This window comes from Triturus cristatus, chromosome 7 (assembly GCF_964204655.1).
Source record: "Triturus cristatus chromosome 7, aTriCri1.1, whole genome shotgun sequence".
Classification (NCBI taxonomy): domain Eukaryota; kingdom Metazoa; phylum Chordata; class Amphibia; order Caudata; family Salamandridae; genus Triturus; species Triturus cristatus.
The window spans coordinates 580,592,914-580,607,648 of NC_140590.1; positions in this window are offsets into that span (position 1 = coordinate 580,592,914).

The window sequence follows — 14,735 nt, forward strand, 5'->3', positions numbered from 1 at the left end:
CAGCAGATACACATCACGCAGAGGCGGGCTGAAATGGTTAGGCAAGCAAAGGCCAACTTTCTAAAAGTGGCATTTGCAAACGCAGAATATTAAAATAAACCTTACGAAAAGATGTACCTTATTATTCCGAGTTCAGGCATACTAAACTCGATCTTCTATCATGTTCCCTGGGTCGGTTAGGATCATAGGATGTAACAATCTTAACCACCCATTCTGGCCTATGAGGTAGCCTTACAATAGTGAACAACGAAAATGGCGGTAACTCACTATTAGGACATGCCACGCACATCAGGGCTTGTCCTACCTCATGCTTACAACGCACCCTGCCCTAGGGCCTACCATAGGGGTGACTAACATGATGTTAAGGGAAGGTTTAGGGACTGGCAAGTGTGTGCACTTGCCAGTCAGCATGTCAGTACCAGACTGCCCGCAGGTTCTGCAATGGCAGACCCTAGACACATTTTACCAGGCCACTTCTGTGGGTGGCACAACCAGTGCTGCAAGCCCACCAGCGGCATTTGTATTTACACGCCCTGGCACTCCTGGTGCACTTTACTGGGGTCTGACAGTAAACCAAATAAGCCAATCATGGAATCCAACCAACATATACATTTTCCATAGGGAGCACTTGCACTGTGGCACTGGTTGGCAGTGGCACAGTGCGCTGAGCGGCCAACACCATAGAAACACATGAGGCACAGCGACAAAAAAGTGGAAGGGAGACTCACGCCAAGGTGCCAGGTCTAACAACACCCATGTCTATGCAGCCACATACACAGGAAAGGCTGAAGAAGTGCTTCATTTGAGCCAGTCGTTGCAGGTGTTTTCCACCAGCATTCATTTTTTGGCAACGGGACTTATTTTTTTACATTTCATACTTTGACCAAGATCAGGAGATAGAAAGGCAGAATACGGGAGGCGGACAATTTCTGAGTACTTTTGGGCCCCAGCACTTATTCTTTTACAAATTAAGCACTGGAAAAGCGCGGTGCAGGGAAGACTGTGGGCTTTTGTGTAAGTATTCATGTTAATCACAGCCCCTTGACGAGCTGTGATTAACATGAATACTTAAACAAAAGCCCACAGTCTTCCCTACACCGCGCTTTACTAACAAAAGTGTAGAGCAAGTTTAAAAACACAGCGGCAGCCCTGTCAAGTATCACGCATCGCGTGTTAGACTAATGCATTTCAGTGTGGTATTCCGCATTACCGTACTGAAATGCATTGCCACGCATATGCAGGTCTCTGCTGTCACTGAAAGTGCTGCCTCACTGTTGAGGGTGGCAGCGCGCCGTCCGTGGTGCGCTCAATGCTCCTACAGCCAGCGTGGGGCTCCCAGCAGAGTTAAGGCTGCTGACAAGCTCACTCACTTCAACTGCCACAATGTAGCATAATCCGTGATTGCGATTCCCCGGGGCGTGGCTCTGTCAGCCTGACGAGTACTGGGCTCTCAAAACAAACAGGAGCGCTGTAAATTAACACTACAGACAGAAAGCTGACAGCGCCCGGCACGAGCAACTTTCAGGCTTGTTTGGGGGCTCAGGCAGGTGAGGTTACAATGTAACTAATTCACCCGCGCCGCGAGGTTGCGCAGACCGTTTCTACTGAGTGCTCACACCGCGCATAATTGCGTCCGACTATGAAGTACCGTAATTTGCCGACGCCGTCATCACCAACCCATCTGCCCAAAAAAGTGACAGTGCCTCAGCAGACACTGCAACCTGCTGCGTGTCCAGCAGCACTGAGGCCATTATCAAATGCCGCATTGGCACGTTCCTCGACTCGAGGCCTGGACCACAGTCGGAGCTGCTTCAGGCGAAAGTCATTGGCACAGCGGGGTGGCCCATCACAGTCCAAGTCGTTGCGGCTATAAGGCGCAGGAGCAGGCTCGTTGGCAGCAGCTGCTGCAAAAGGAAGTGTCTCATTACTAATCCTAGTTGCTTATGCTGCTGCAACTGTTTTCAGCGTAGTTAGTCACAGAGTTGGGGCATGGCTGAAATTCCTCATTTTTGTGCTGCTCAGCAATAACTAATTTTTTGCTCGAGTGAGGCTGAGCTGCAGCAAAGACAGCACAATGGCATCCGCTGTGGGGATGTCCATGGCAGACACTGTCAGGATGGAGTCCTCTCTGCTGAAGTCTCCCTTCTCTGGACCTCCTCTCCCTCCACACTTTCCTTCTCTCCTGCTTTGCATGCTTCTTGAGGTGGCCTTATTATATACGGCACAAGCGAGGCCACGAGCTGCAAGGCGTGTTTCCCAGAATCCCTAGTGCGCCTTGAAGACTGAGTTGGCAGCTGTAGCCAGGAAACGAGGCCTCCAAAACCGGGAAACAAACCCAGGGGCGAGAGGCTTCAGAACTCGCAGATGCCACATTGTATTGAAAACAGCAGCAGACAAAGACAGTGATAGGGGGTCCAATATAATCTCGGGAAGGGAAGCAGTCCGGGAGCCCTTAACACAGACCACCTGTGAAGGCCAGGCCTCGCAGGGAGCAAGGACAAATCATCCACAAGGGAGGGATGTTCTGAACTAGGGAAGCATGGACTGTCAACTCTTGGAAATGAGACTTAGTGAGAGAGACTGTGCCTAATTAAAAATACATAACAAGCACAGGGGCCCAAAGATTTTCTCAGGGGCCCGCTGCAGGAGCAGCCGAATGCTGGAGTGGCTAGACTTGTGGATAACTAATGTCTGTTTTTCCACCACACCCCCCAACACTGCTTGTCTCTTTATCTCCCTCTCAAAGGTACATTTTCGTTTATGCTTTCTCCTTTTTTACAGTTTTCCTATCCCTTCTTCTTTTCCCGCCTTTATCTCGTACTCCGTCTGAATAATGAAAAATGTGTCCCATTCCTCTAAAAAAAAAAAAGAGCAGGGCACCATGTTTACAATCCAAGGCTATCAAGTGTGTTTATACAAAGTGGTCCACTGAGGAATATCAAGACTACAGCTCCCAGAATGCACAGAGTGGTTAGATCACCATAGCTGCCATGGTTTCAGATTGCTATGTGTGACAGTTTCATAATTTCTTTTTAATTATAAGTCAGCTGTTGCAGGCGTTTGCACCAGTTTTAAGATCTTAGAGTTTCTCTATGCCTAAATGGGTCTCATTTCTGATATTTACAGATTTACCTCGTCTTCATTGCTTGATTTTTGCTTGTAAGAAAGTGACACTCATACATGTTGAAACGTCACTCCTAATTACACTGTAATTAGGAAAATGTCACAGCGTGTTTTTAAACTTGCTCTACTCTTTCGTTAGTAAAGCGCAGTGCGGGGAAGATTGTGGGCTTTTGTTGAAGTATTCATGTTAATCACAGCTCGTGAACGGGCTGTGATTAACACGAATACTTAAACAAAAGCCCAGTCTTCCCCGCACAGCACCGCGCCCATAATATACAGCAAGTGCCCCAAGCCAGCCTTACCTGCACTCCTGCTGGCAAAACCATGTCAAAGAAGTGCTTTTCGCACCGCTCGCTTTTTAAAGCGGCGGCGCGAATTCTCTCTCTGGATCTCGGGATGTCCTGTGTGTGCGCGCTCCACACACGGGAGTGCGCACTCACAGGAAGAGAGGTGCGCGCGCGCACACCTTATTGGGAACAGTGGTGGCAGCTACTTTCCCCTCCAGAGGGGGCCGGGGGCACTCCACCCTGATACAGTTGCGGGCTGTGGCCTCTAACGGCCGGCGGATACTGCTGGCGAGATATTGGGCGACCTTGTCTGAAGGCGCCCATTCAGAAGACCTAGGGTGAAGGACGTCATCCGGGTCCAACATGTAAGCACATATGTTTTGTGTGGCTGAACTATGCTCCGATTGGGAGGGACGGGATGGGTGGGATGGGCCGGCGTCATCATTATCCCCTGGACTACTATCTCCTGGAACAGTGGGTGTCACTGGTGGGGGGTTCTGCGACAGGACAGCCTGCTTAAGGCGATCAAAAGCGTCCATGTCCAACCCCGAGTCCTGGGATGTTTGGCAGGTGGAGGCTGGGGATCAGCGTGGGTTCCGCTGGGTGGGAGCGAGGTGGTTTGAAAGGCCTGAGAGGCCTTGGCTAGTGTATTGCAAGCCTGCTCAATTCGGCGGGACAGGCGGTCTTCCAGGGGCTTCATGGCCTGTTCCACCGCCTTATGAATGGACGTGTCTACCGCGTCGTAAAAGTCCTCATCCCACTGAAGAGCAGTAAGTGAGTCCTCCTCCCACGTGTCATCCTGATAGGCATCCTCCTGGAAGGACTCTATTAGGCCAGGAGAGGAAAGTGCCACACAGGTAAGTGGGTAAGTATGGCAGAGGGTGCACCTCAGGATAAGGAGGTTTGGGTGGCAGCCTACACTTATGCGGGCAGTGCTTGCGTTAAACTGGGGAAAACCCCTGGGACCCAACAGCCCTGGTGCAGATTAGTAAACAGGCAGCCTGCCGGTAAAGGCCCCAGCAGGATAGAACACCTGCGATACTGACTCTTTCAAGAGCGTTGAAAGACCTAAAGTACACACCCCCAGGTGGAAACCACTGAGATCGCTGCCTAATGGCAAGAACGGACCCACAACAGCGCAGGCGTTCAGAAGAGGGCGTGCACGATGTGAAAGCTGTACTGACTGACCACAAAGGTGTAACCGGCAGGCAGGGCTCTCCCGCGGCAATGCGGCTTGACAGGGAAAAATTCACGAAATGTCGAGACACACGCCGCGGGCAAGAGACGCACACTGGTGCACTCTAGCGACGGGAGGTGAGCACCGCGAGCCCACACCACAGAAAACGGCCGCTAGGTAGCCCGAACACTTCCACAGCTGGGCGCGAGTCAGCCGAATAGCGGGTGACTCACGGTCAGGAAAACCTGAAAGGATTAATGAAATGCGCACAACAAAACAATGACAAGCATTTGCAATGCAATGGGTCTCGCATTTATAAGAGTTTGAGCTATTGGTATTGTAAAATGACAATGCCTTTCATTTATGTTTTGGTTTTAAAACAAATAAAAGGCATTGTCATTTACAATGTCAGTAGCATACACTTGCATAAAAGCAGTGTGCGGCGTGCAGCAGTGTGCGGCGTGCAGCAGTGTGTGGCGTGCAGCAGTGTGTGGCGTGCAGCAGTGTGCGGCATGCAGCAGTGTGCGGCGTGCAGCAGTGTGTGGCGTGCAGCAGTGTGTGGTGTGCAGCAGTGTGTGGTGTGCAGCAGTGTGTCGCGTGGTTTGTAAACAACAAGAAAAGCGGACATCAAAGGAAGGGTGGGAGGGAACGAGCATATGGGGTGTGAGTTATAACGAAAGTTAATTGTTATAAGAGGGGATGCAGGAAGTGAGGCCGAGCGCGCGCTGGCGAAAGCAGTCTGCTGCTTTTAAGTCCGATGCCAGATGCCAGCTTCGCGCTTGAATGCCTCACATGCACTGGCCATAAACCGCATTCCTAAGGTCTTGTGCCCCTTACTAAATCTCTCTGAATGCGTGAGGCGGCGCATGCGCAGGAAGTATCTAGTGGCAAATGGAATGCGCGTGGTTGTGCGCGTAACCGCCACCTGATCCGCCTGGGAAGCCTTTGGGAGCATTTTCTGAAGCCCCTACATAAGTCTCGCTGAAGGATCGCTTACGCGGTAGCCAGGCGAGACCTAAAAATATGATATATTGTCTTCAAAATTAAAAAAAAAGGATAGTTGACAAGCGTTTCACTTTACTGCCTCGAAATATATCATTGCATTTAGAGGTGTGTACTAAAAGAACTTAGAAACATTCATGACCCCACCCCCATTCCAGCAACAATACCATTAGTAAACTAAGAGGCAAGTTAGTTGTCATGTGTACCCTTTATGTGGGCTATATTCTCATTTTACACGGAGCAGCATTATAGTCCATTAATTCAAACACAAGAGAAAGATTTGTGTACAGCACACATCCCCACATATTTCAAGGTTTTCTCATAAGCAGTAGTGACAAAATAGGAGAAATTATAAAATAAAATAATTGCCAAGAATCACACAATTTGATCAGGTCACCAACCAGGATTGATTCCAGGTTATCTGCTGTTATACAACAGGTCTTAAAAAATTGACAAAACCAGTAGATCTGCTTAGACGCGACCTATTGGCTTTGCCAATGCTTGTTATTACGTCTACTAGGCCTTCAGACAAACAAAAGGCCTCCATAGACTTTAATGAGATCATCCCCTGTTCAAGTCTATATCAACCTGCGAAAAAGTGTTAATTCCCCACTCACTTTAAAGGGCTCACCCTTCGCCCACACTTTTTGAGACAAATTAATGCCTATTTGATAAACGGTAGGGAAAGGCCAACCTCCTCACAAAAGAGTGACGTGCACTTGAAGAACGGGCCACGTGCTGCGCCACCCACCCCAAAAGACAGGAATAAAATGGATGGGAAGCAGTTGCCCTCGAACATACACCCCCCAATCGTTAAGCAATGCTTTATCGATTTCATTTTCTTTTACTTCCGAGCTAATTTATGGGGTTAATTATTTGCACTGTGCCGCTCTCTGAGAATTTGACGTACTTCTGTAATCAGGGAGGGTTCAGAGCGCCCGAGGGTAACACGTTGTGATCTACAGCCAGCAGAGAAGCGCTTACTGCTTAACCAAAGTCGCCATTAAATATTAACGCGCCGGAGAGCGGCCGGACGAGGGCTAAACTGAGATAATGTTTAGAGGCGAACCAGACAGAACGCGGGGCAATCAATCACACGCATTTTAGGAAGGAGGAGGTAAATTAATTTATTTTTCGAAATTTGTTTTTCATTAAACATGCAACCCATGGACTGTGCTTGCTGTTCTGCTGACAGAGGTCATTATTCCTCGTTAGGCCGAGCATTCCCCTAAACTGAGCCTGTGTTCGTCCCTTCCTGCCCGCAGTGCGGGGCTATAACACTTCGCTCATGGAGAATCACTTTGAAAGCCCAAATTGAAGAGACAAAAAGAAACTAGAAAGCACAACTTCCTCCATGAGATATGGCAGGAAGAGGCAGCAGCACGCTGTAGCAGCGTCATCTCATTTCATCCAGTTATTATGAAGTGGACCCTGCGGCTGCCCACGGTCTACATGCTACGCACTGAGGCGCAAAAGTGAAAGCAGGCTGGCTGGCGAGTGTTGTGCGATGTGCGCGCACCATGACGAGAGAGGAAAGCCATATGGCGCCTCTGCTCGTCATTGTGCGCGTAACCGCACGCCCGTCGCCAGTGGGCTGAAGCGCTTCCCCAAAAGTGGATTGCATGGCGGCACGATGCACGTGATTGTGCGCGTGCTCGCCATGCAATCCACTTTTGGGAGCACTTTTGGGAGCTCCTTACTAGAGTCTCGCATAGCGATTGCTACGCAATAGCTAGGCGAGACCTAAAAAACGTTCAAGTCGGGGACGGGCGCGACTGGTACCAAGCGCTGTGTGAGGTGCCAATCAAATACCGTGAAATACCAGAGAAAACGGCACCAAACACAGCGAATGCGCTGATGAATCAGACAACGATCCAAAATTGCAAATCAATGAAAAACCATACAATCAGTCATAACACTGAGAGTAAAGGGAAAATCGAACTAACCTGGCTGCAAGCAGCAAATAAAGAGGGAGAATGGACAGTAACAGAGGACTATCATCACCTCGGAGCCCTGTGATTGGTGCACAGGAAAGGGAACTCTCTACCCATGGACACTATATCGTTTTTGTTTGTGTTTATTCCCGATGTTTCATGGGAATAGTAGTTTGCTTAACTTAACTTTGCTATTCAATAAAGTGGAGAAAGAATAGCATAATCCTCGCCTCCGGTCCTGACATAGAATAGATGCGTTCCATGATATTAATTAATGCCGTGGGAAATGCTTGTTGGCCATATGTGGCTGAGGGGAGTAGCTTAGCACTTATAACCTTTCTAATGGGTTCGGTTGTCAGGCTGTTTAGTTTAAAATACAATTTACATAGGGCATACGTTACTGCTTTAGATTTTGATTCAATGGAAGCAGTGTGTGCTGTGGGCTTCGCGTTACTCATGAGCCAAACCCCCAAGTAGTTATATTTGGTTGTTGTTGCTATTTTCAAGTTGCTCATTCTCCATAGTTGTTTACGTTTTTGGCATACTTCCCAAATATTACTACCTTCGTCTTTCCTGCATTTGCTCTTAAATCGTTTTCCTTATTATAAGTGCTTAGTGCATCCAATGTTCTTTGCCTGCCTGTTTTGGTGTGATCCAGTAGCACCATGTCATCTGCATTAAAAAATAGTCTGGTGGACCCAATTTTGGGGGGTAACAGATTGGCATTGGATATTGTTTTGCCGAGGTCCGCAGTGTATAGGTTAAAAAGCAAAGGTGCCAGTACGCAGCCTTGTTTTAATTCTCGGTCTGTGTGAATCTTTTTAGTTGCTGAATTCGTCGCAAGTTTCACCCGTACCCAAATTCCAGTATAAAGAGAGATTATTGATTTCAGCAGCGTCACTGGTATCCCCCAGTTTAGTAATTTCTGCCACAGCAGACTCCAATTGATGCCGTCAAATGCCGCAGAATAGAAATAGAAAACATGCAAAAAGTGGTTGCTGTTTCTGAGTTGACTGTTCTACCAGATAAGTGAGAGTTAAGATGTTATCCAATGTTGACACTCCTGGTCGGCAGCCGGATTGGTAGGCTGGCAGGATTTCATTGTTGTTGGCCCAATCTTTCAGGTCTTGCAAAAGGAGGCTTGCATATCCTTTTGCTTCGATGTCCAAAAGGGCAATCAGCCTATAATTCGATGGGTCTCCGAATGTCGCCCTTTTTGTGAATAGGTTGCAGCAGAGAGCCTTTCCAGGTTTCCTGGATCGTTGAGTTGGCCAGGCAATACTGATAGAGCGGCGTGAGTATGGTTCCCCAAAAGTCACAATCTTCTTTGAAGCGGTGTCCCGGTAGGCCATTGGAACCCGGAGCCCCATCCGTTCTGGTGTTTTTTACTATTGTTGTACACAGTTGCCTGCAACAGGAGGTTTGGTTGTTTCTTCAGTAGTTGAGGGGAAGGTATTGGGCAGGCAACTGCGGGTGAAAAGACATTGGTGGTGCAGTGGGGTCTGCTTTAGAGCGTTGCAATACAATGTAGTCACATGGGTGATCCATGTGTGACTGGCGACCCCATTGCGCCAATGTAGTTTTTATCCCGTAAACATTCCACGAGATTACTTTCACAGTGTTGTTCAATCCGCTACTGGGGCAGCCATTTCTTTTTGTGCTAGTAGCAGTTTGGTTTTGAGGATACTCTAGTTGTTGCTTTCCCCTCTTCGGTGTCTCTATGCTAATCCATTTTTCCTCTTTCTGTGATCGTACGCCTTATTTGAGCAGAGTTGGGCGAAAGGTGTATTCTTATTTTAGGGAATGCTGTGGTACAAGCAACTGAATTTGTCCTAGAATGGACTTTCGAAGGATCTGTGTCTTTTTGGTATTGGATCCACTTTTTAACATGAATGTGTATCTCTCCTCTTTTGGTGTGTGTACCACGATCCCCCAAGTTGCGAATCGATCTCTTTCTATCATCATTTTTTGGGGTATCGAGTTGTTTTTCCATTTTAATATTGATAACTCTCTTGTTGTATTGTTACCCAGTACCTAAATTGTACTTGGATAAGGTCTTCGGTCGCGATGGAGGAGAGTTCTGGGATGTGTTGGAAAATTTGTAAGATGTTAGACCTGTTTAGTATGTCAGAACTTCCACGTGATGTATATTCAGGTGTGAAAATTGTGATGTTGTTCTCCACTTCCCTTTGTCCTTGTGCCCTTTGACTGGCGGCGGGGGAGTGTATGTCCATTGTGATGTTGTTCTCCACTTCCCTTTGTCCTTGTGCCTTTTGACTGGCGGCGGGAGAGTGTACGTCCAGGCTTTGTGCATTTGCTGCTCCTATGTCTTTATGGTTGGCCTTGCTCCCCCGAGACTCATTGTTGTTCAATAGGGGGAGGAATATCCTTTCACTGTCCATGGAGTGTGACCGAGCTTCCCGACTTTGACTTTCTTGATGCTGCTTCCAGAGAGGCTGCCTATGCTGTCTATTTGTGGTGGCTCTTCGGGCACTTGCTGGGGCTTCTCTTCCTTCTTGTTGATCAATCTGTCCTCACAGAGCGGAGTTATAGCTGATTTGGGTGTTAGTTTATTGTTTGGCTAGCCGTTTCCTGGTTTAGCACTAGGTCCTTCCATTTGAAAAATCAGGTAAAGTTTCTGTTGCTCCAGACTATTTTGTGTGAGGGCCTTCTTTGGGTGTATTTTTTGACTCCGGGTGGCACCTAGTGCACTGCGTTGTTTGATGTTTTTAGCTTGTTTTTTCAAGCGTTTTTTTAGCTCTCCTAGATAGTGTTTTACAGGGTTCTATGGTGTGTTCTGGATTAATTGCCCGATGGTGTTACTGTGCAGGGTCTCGACCATTGCGACTTCTTCAAGTTTGGATGTGCTTTGGCACATCACTGACGCCAACTGCGATGATGATGGAGGTGTGTCTGTCCTCAAAATCGGTTCGTTGACTTGACTTTTGGTCTGCGTGGAGTTTTCTTCTGAGCATGTGTTAACTGTGAGGTGATTTACACGCCGCGTTGTGATTTACGATGACGTGCTGGGGGTTCTTGCCACGCCAGCTGAATCATTAGTTCCATTTTTTTTGCATCATTTAGTGTGCTTTCAGATGTTCTTTGATTAGGCTGGACTATGGTATTATGTTGTCTTTTCTTGAGTTCTATAATAATTGAGGTTAAAACTTCTGGTAGTGTGTTGAGCTTCTCCACAATTGGGAGACACGAGCACCTGGCGGTTGGCAGTGACCTCAGCGATTCCAGATTTCCTGCTAAGGTGTCGATTTTAGCTTTGATATTAATCATGGCTATTGTGATTGCCTGCATTGTGTCCATTTGAAATTCCAATTTTTGTGTTTGCCAGGTAAGCGCATTGATGGCCATTGTTAGTGTAGTGTTTATTGAATATAACAGAGAATTTTGATTATGGCATCCACTTTGAAGGCTATTCTCTCTCCGTCCCGCTCCCATTAAGGGTGAGCTTTGATTAAAGGTGAAGGTTTTAATTGCTGAAAGACTCCGTGACTGGGACAGGGACAGATCGTGCTGGTTGTTTCTGCCCGCTGCCTGTGGGTTTGTCATGTTCCCCCCAATCATGTGTTGGTTGTTTTTGTTTGGTGGCTCCAGTGCTGAGGATATTTCTAGGACTTCCAGATTTCTCAGACCTGATGCATCTTGCCACGTTCCCGGGGGATCCAAGTACTCTGATGCGGATGAGATTTCAAGAACTTCTGGGTTTCCTTGCCCCAGTACATCTTGCTCCTTATCCTGGAGCAGAATAAAGCCTGGTGCATCTTGCCTCCTCTCATGGGGCTCTGGGTGCTCTGACGGTGATGAGATTTCCAGAACTTCTGTATCTCCCAGCCCCAGTCCATCTTGTTCCCTTTCCCGGGGTGGGTTCGGACTGCACCGGTGTTCCCAATGAGGGGCTGGGTCTCAGCCGGTTTCTCGATGCCCTGGCTTCTCGTTTCCTGGCACGGGCACTGGCCCTTTTTAGCTTGTTGCGTTGGATGCTTTAATTAGCTGCTAGAGGAATCTCTCTTTCCCGGTGTTTTTTGTCCCGGCGTTGTTGGCATAAAGTATTTGCAGATGGTCATGTCGTTTGATTTGGAGTTTAAGTTTGAGTTTGTATTTGGTTGAGCGATAGGGGTGGACTCCAGCCGCACTTGGCCCTTCGTTACCGGCTTTGTTCTACTGCCGGTGCCTGTGCTGGTTGATTTGCCCATTTTGATTTTATGCTTACTCTTTGTCATTTGCCTCCCTTGCTGTGAGCAAGCCTGTTTGTGATTACCTTTTACAGCTCTGTCCTCTAGTTTGTAGGGAAGTTTATGGGGTAATTTATAAGTTAGTTTCCAGCTCTGTGCCCAGGGTTTGCACACTGTGTGACTGGTTGTGCTTCCTTCGATGGTGCCGTTCTCCCTATTTTCCCTGCTATTCAGAGTATTGTTTGATGTCATTTAGAGATAAATGAAGGGGGCAAGTACGGCCTGTAGCGTTTTTTCCATGGCCGGAACTGGTCCAAGCGTGTGCTGACGGACAGTAGTAGGGCTCAGCGGGCTTGCTTATAGGTGTTCCTTCTCAGCCAGTCCTGCAGCAATTCTCGGCTAGGAGGCGATGGGGGTGATTGGTGGAGAAGGGTAGTAGGGGTAATTGGTGCCGAAGGGTAGTAGGGAAGTAGGGATTGCTCGGAGTTGTGGGGGGTCTCCCTGAGGGGTTCCTCTGATGTACACTGGTAGAGTCCCCCCCTTCCTCGCCGCACCTCCTCTGAACTACCCTCACCCATGCCCACACTCACCCTCGCTCACCAGGTGCCTTTGGTGCCTTCAGTGCCTTGGAGCTGTCCCTGGACGTCTTGGCGTCTTGGCTGGGCTGCTGCGCTGAGAGCCAGAAACTGTGGTGGGAGGCGCAGCAACCTCCAATTTCCGCTGGTCCGCTCCACTCTGCTCTGCGCAGTTGAATGCAGGTGGAGCTGGTAAGATCCGGGGACGTGAGAGGACGGGATGCAAGTGGAGGCTCACCAGGGGGCCACAAACCGCACTCGGTCTAACCGAGCCGTTTCCATGAACCCCCCGGGTCCACTCTTTCACGGCAGCTCACTGTGGCCACCGTACTTGCCAGAGTTCTTTTGTTTTGGTCTTCTCCTCTGCACTGGATTGCTCCAGCGTGGGGGGAAGGAGAGCAGAAGGAAGCATAGGGGAGCCCTCTTCAACTGGCCTCTCCGCTCATGGACTGGAGCTGGCTGGGCTGGCTCTGGCTCTGAATCTATGCTTATGAGCCCGTGGGAGCCACAGCCAAAGCCAAAGCCTCGGCAGGATCCGAGTGAGGCTGTTTAGGAGCTAGTGGGGCGGGCGCAGGAGGACGGCGGACAAGCGAGTAGCCCACAGCATTCTCGGCGTTCCTTGTTTCCCGCTCCCACATGGCTCCTGCTCTGCTCACCACTCTGCTCTGCTGCTGCTGCTCCTGTCGCCGAAACGGAAACTCTGTAGAACCAGTGTAGATGCAGAGGACAGAAAACACTAACATGAGGATTCTGGGTGAGCTACCCTTGTTAAAGCACTGAGGAGGGTGGGTAGGGCGTACTGAGAATGTTTCTGTGTTTTTTCTATGCAGAAGGGGTCACTCTCATAGGGGCCGATTCCGATCTCAGTCGGAAGGGCACCGAATCGGGTTCGGCCGCAGCGGATCTGATTCCGATGCTTCTTTTCCAACCGATCCGTACACGGGTCCGGACGACGAAGTACAATGCGAAGATGCACGAATTCTCCGGCCGACTCGTTCCCGGCCCCGACCCGATCCGTCCGACTCGGTCACATGCAAACCAACGCACGCAATGGAGACGATTCTCGACCAAACGAGTACGATGCTCGAATCGGACAGCTCGACCGAGTCGGAGCATCTGGCTCGCAAAAGCTCACAGAGTAGGACTTCGGGGGTCTGTGTCGGAACCCCGACACCCGCAGCTGTACGACTCGCACACAGGGGGAGACCCATGGGTCTCCCCCACACAGGCATGTACGGCACAGATGGCACTGACGCGTACCCACTGTAGGGGGCTCACTTGTTCGAGACGTACCCATTCAGTCAATGGGAGCGCATGTACGCGTCGTACAACTGGCTCCCATTGACTTCTATGGGAGTCCGACCGAACCGAGTCCTACAGCATACGTGTGCATCGTACTCGCTCGGTCGGACTGTAGGGGTCCGGCTCGGTCGGAAAACACTCCGGATTTGAGTCGGTTGGAGTGCTTTCCGACCCGGATCGGAATCGGCACCATAGTATTATGATTTGGATGAGGATGAAGGATCTAGAGGTAATCCTTGCGCAATCCCTGAAAATTCTACAATATCTCAGAACTCTTGGTGGCTATTCTGAACTAACAACCCCTATTTAAACTTGTAGCACTCAGAACTGCAGACCAAGCTGCAACACTGAAGATCCATCTAAAATACATGCCAACATTTTAGAACAGGAAAGTGGGAGATTTTGCAAAAAAGAAAATCAGCGGAATGTATTTTCCCAAATGACTTCAACAGGAGCAGAAGCAATTTTACGCAGGAGACTGCTAAAATAAAAACACTTTTTGGCTTAATAAATCAGAAGACTCCTGCCTGAATTGGCTCTATTGACATGTATGATCTAGGTTCATGCAACACTTACCCAAACATCTGGCCAGATAAGTGACTCATTAAAGGGCATGTAGGTATATCATCTAGCCAATGAATTAAATTATATGTATGCAAGGACTCAAACATGATCTATGAGGTACATGGGTGTTTGGATAAAATATCGTGATACAGAAATAGTGGCAAAAAATATTGTTGCACAGAAATATTGTGATATAGAATATTGTTGTAAAGAATATAAATGTTTTTGGTAGCAATGTTTTACAAAACGTTATTTTTAATATTGTTTTCATTTATATAGTCGTTTTCAATTCATTTAATGTGTTTTAGTTAATATATAAGATTTAGGTGGGAATATTGTTAGTATAATTATTTCTTTTTTTAAATACAGTTTGTAATTTTAAGTGTTTTAGTAATTTATTTTTAAGTGTATTAGCAGGTTATTAGGTTTGAAGGGGAACGGAGTGGGAAGTTAATTAAATCATCAATAATTGAAATTTATTGGCAATCAATTTTGTAATTAATTATTTAACTGATTGATGATTTTAATTATTTAATTGTTAGTTTACATTTTTAAATGTATTTAATGAATTTTAATGTATATGT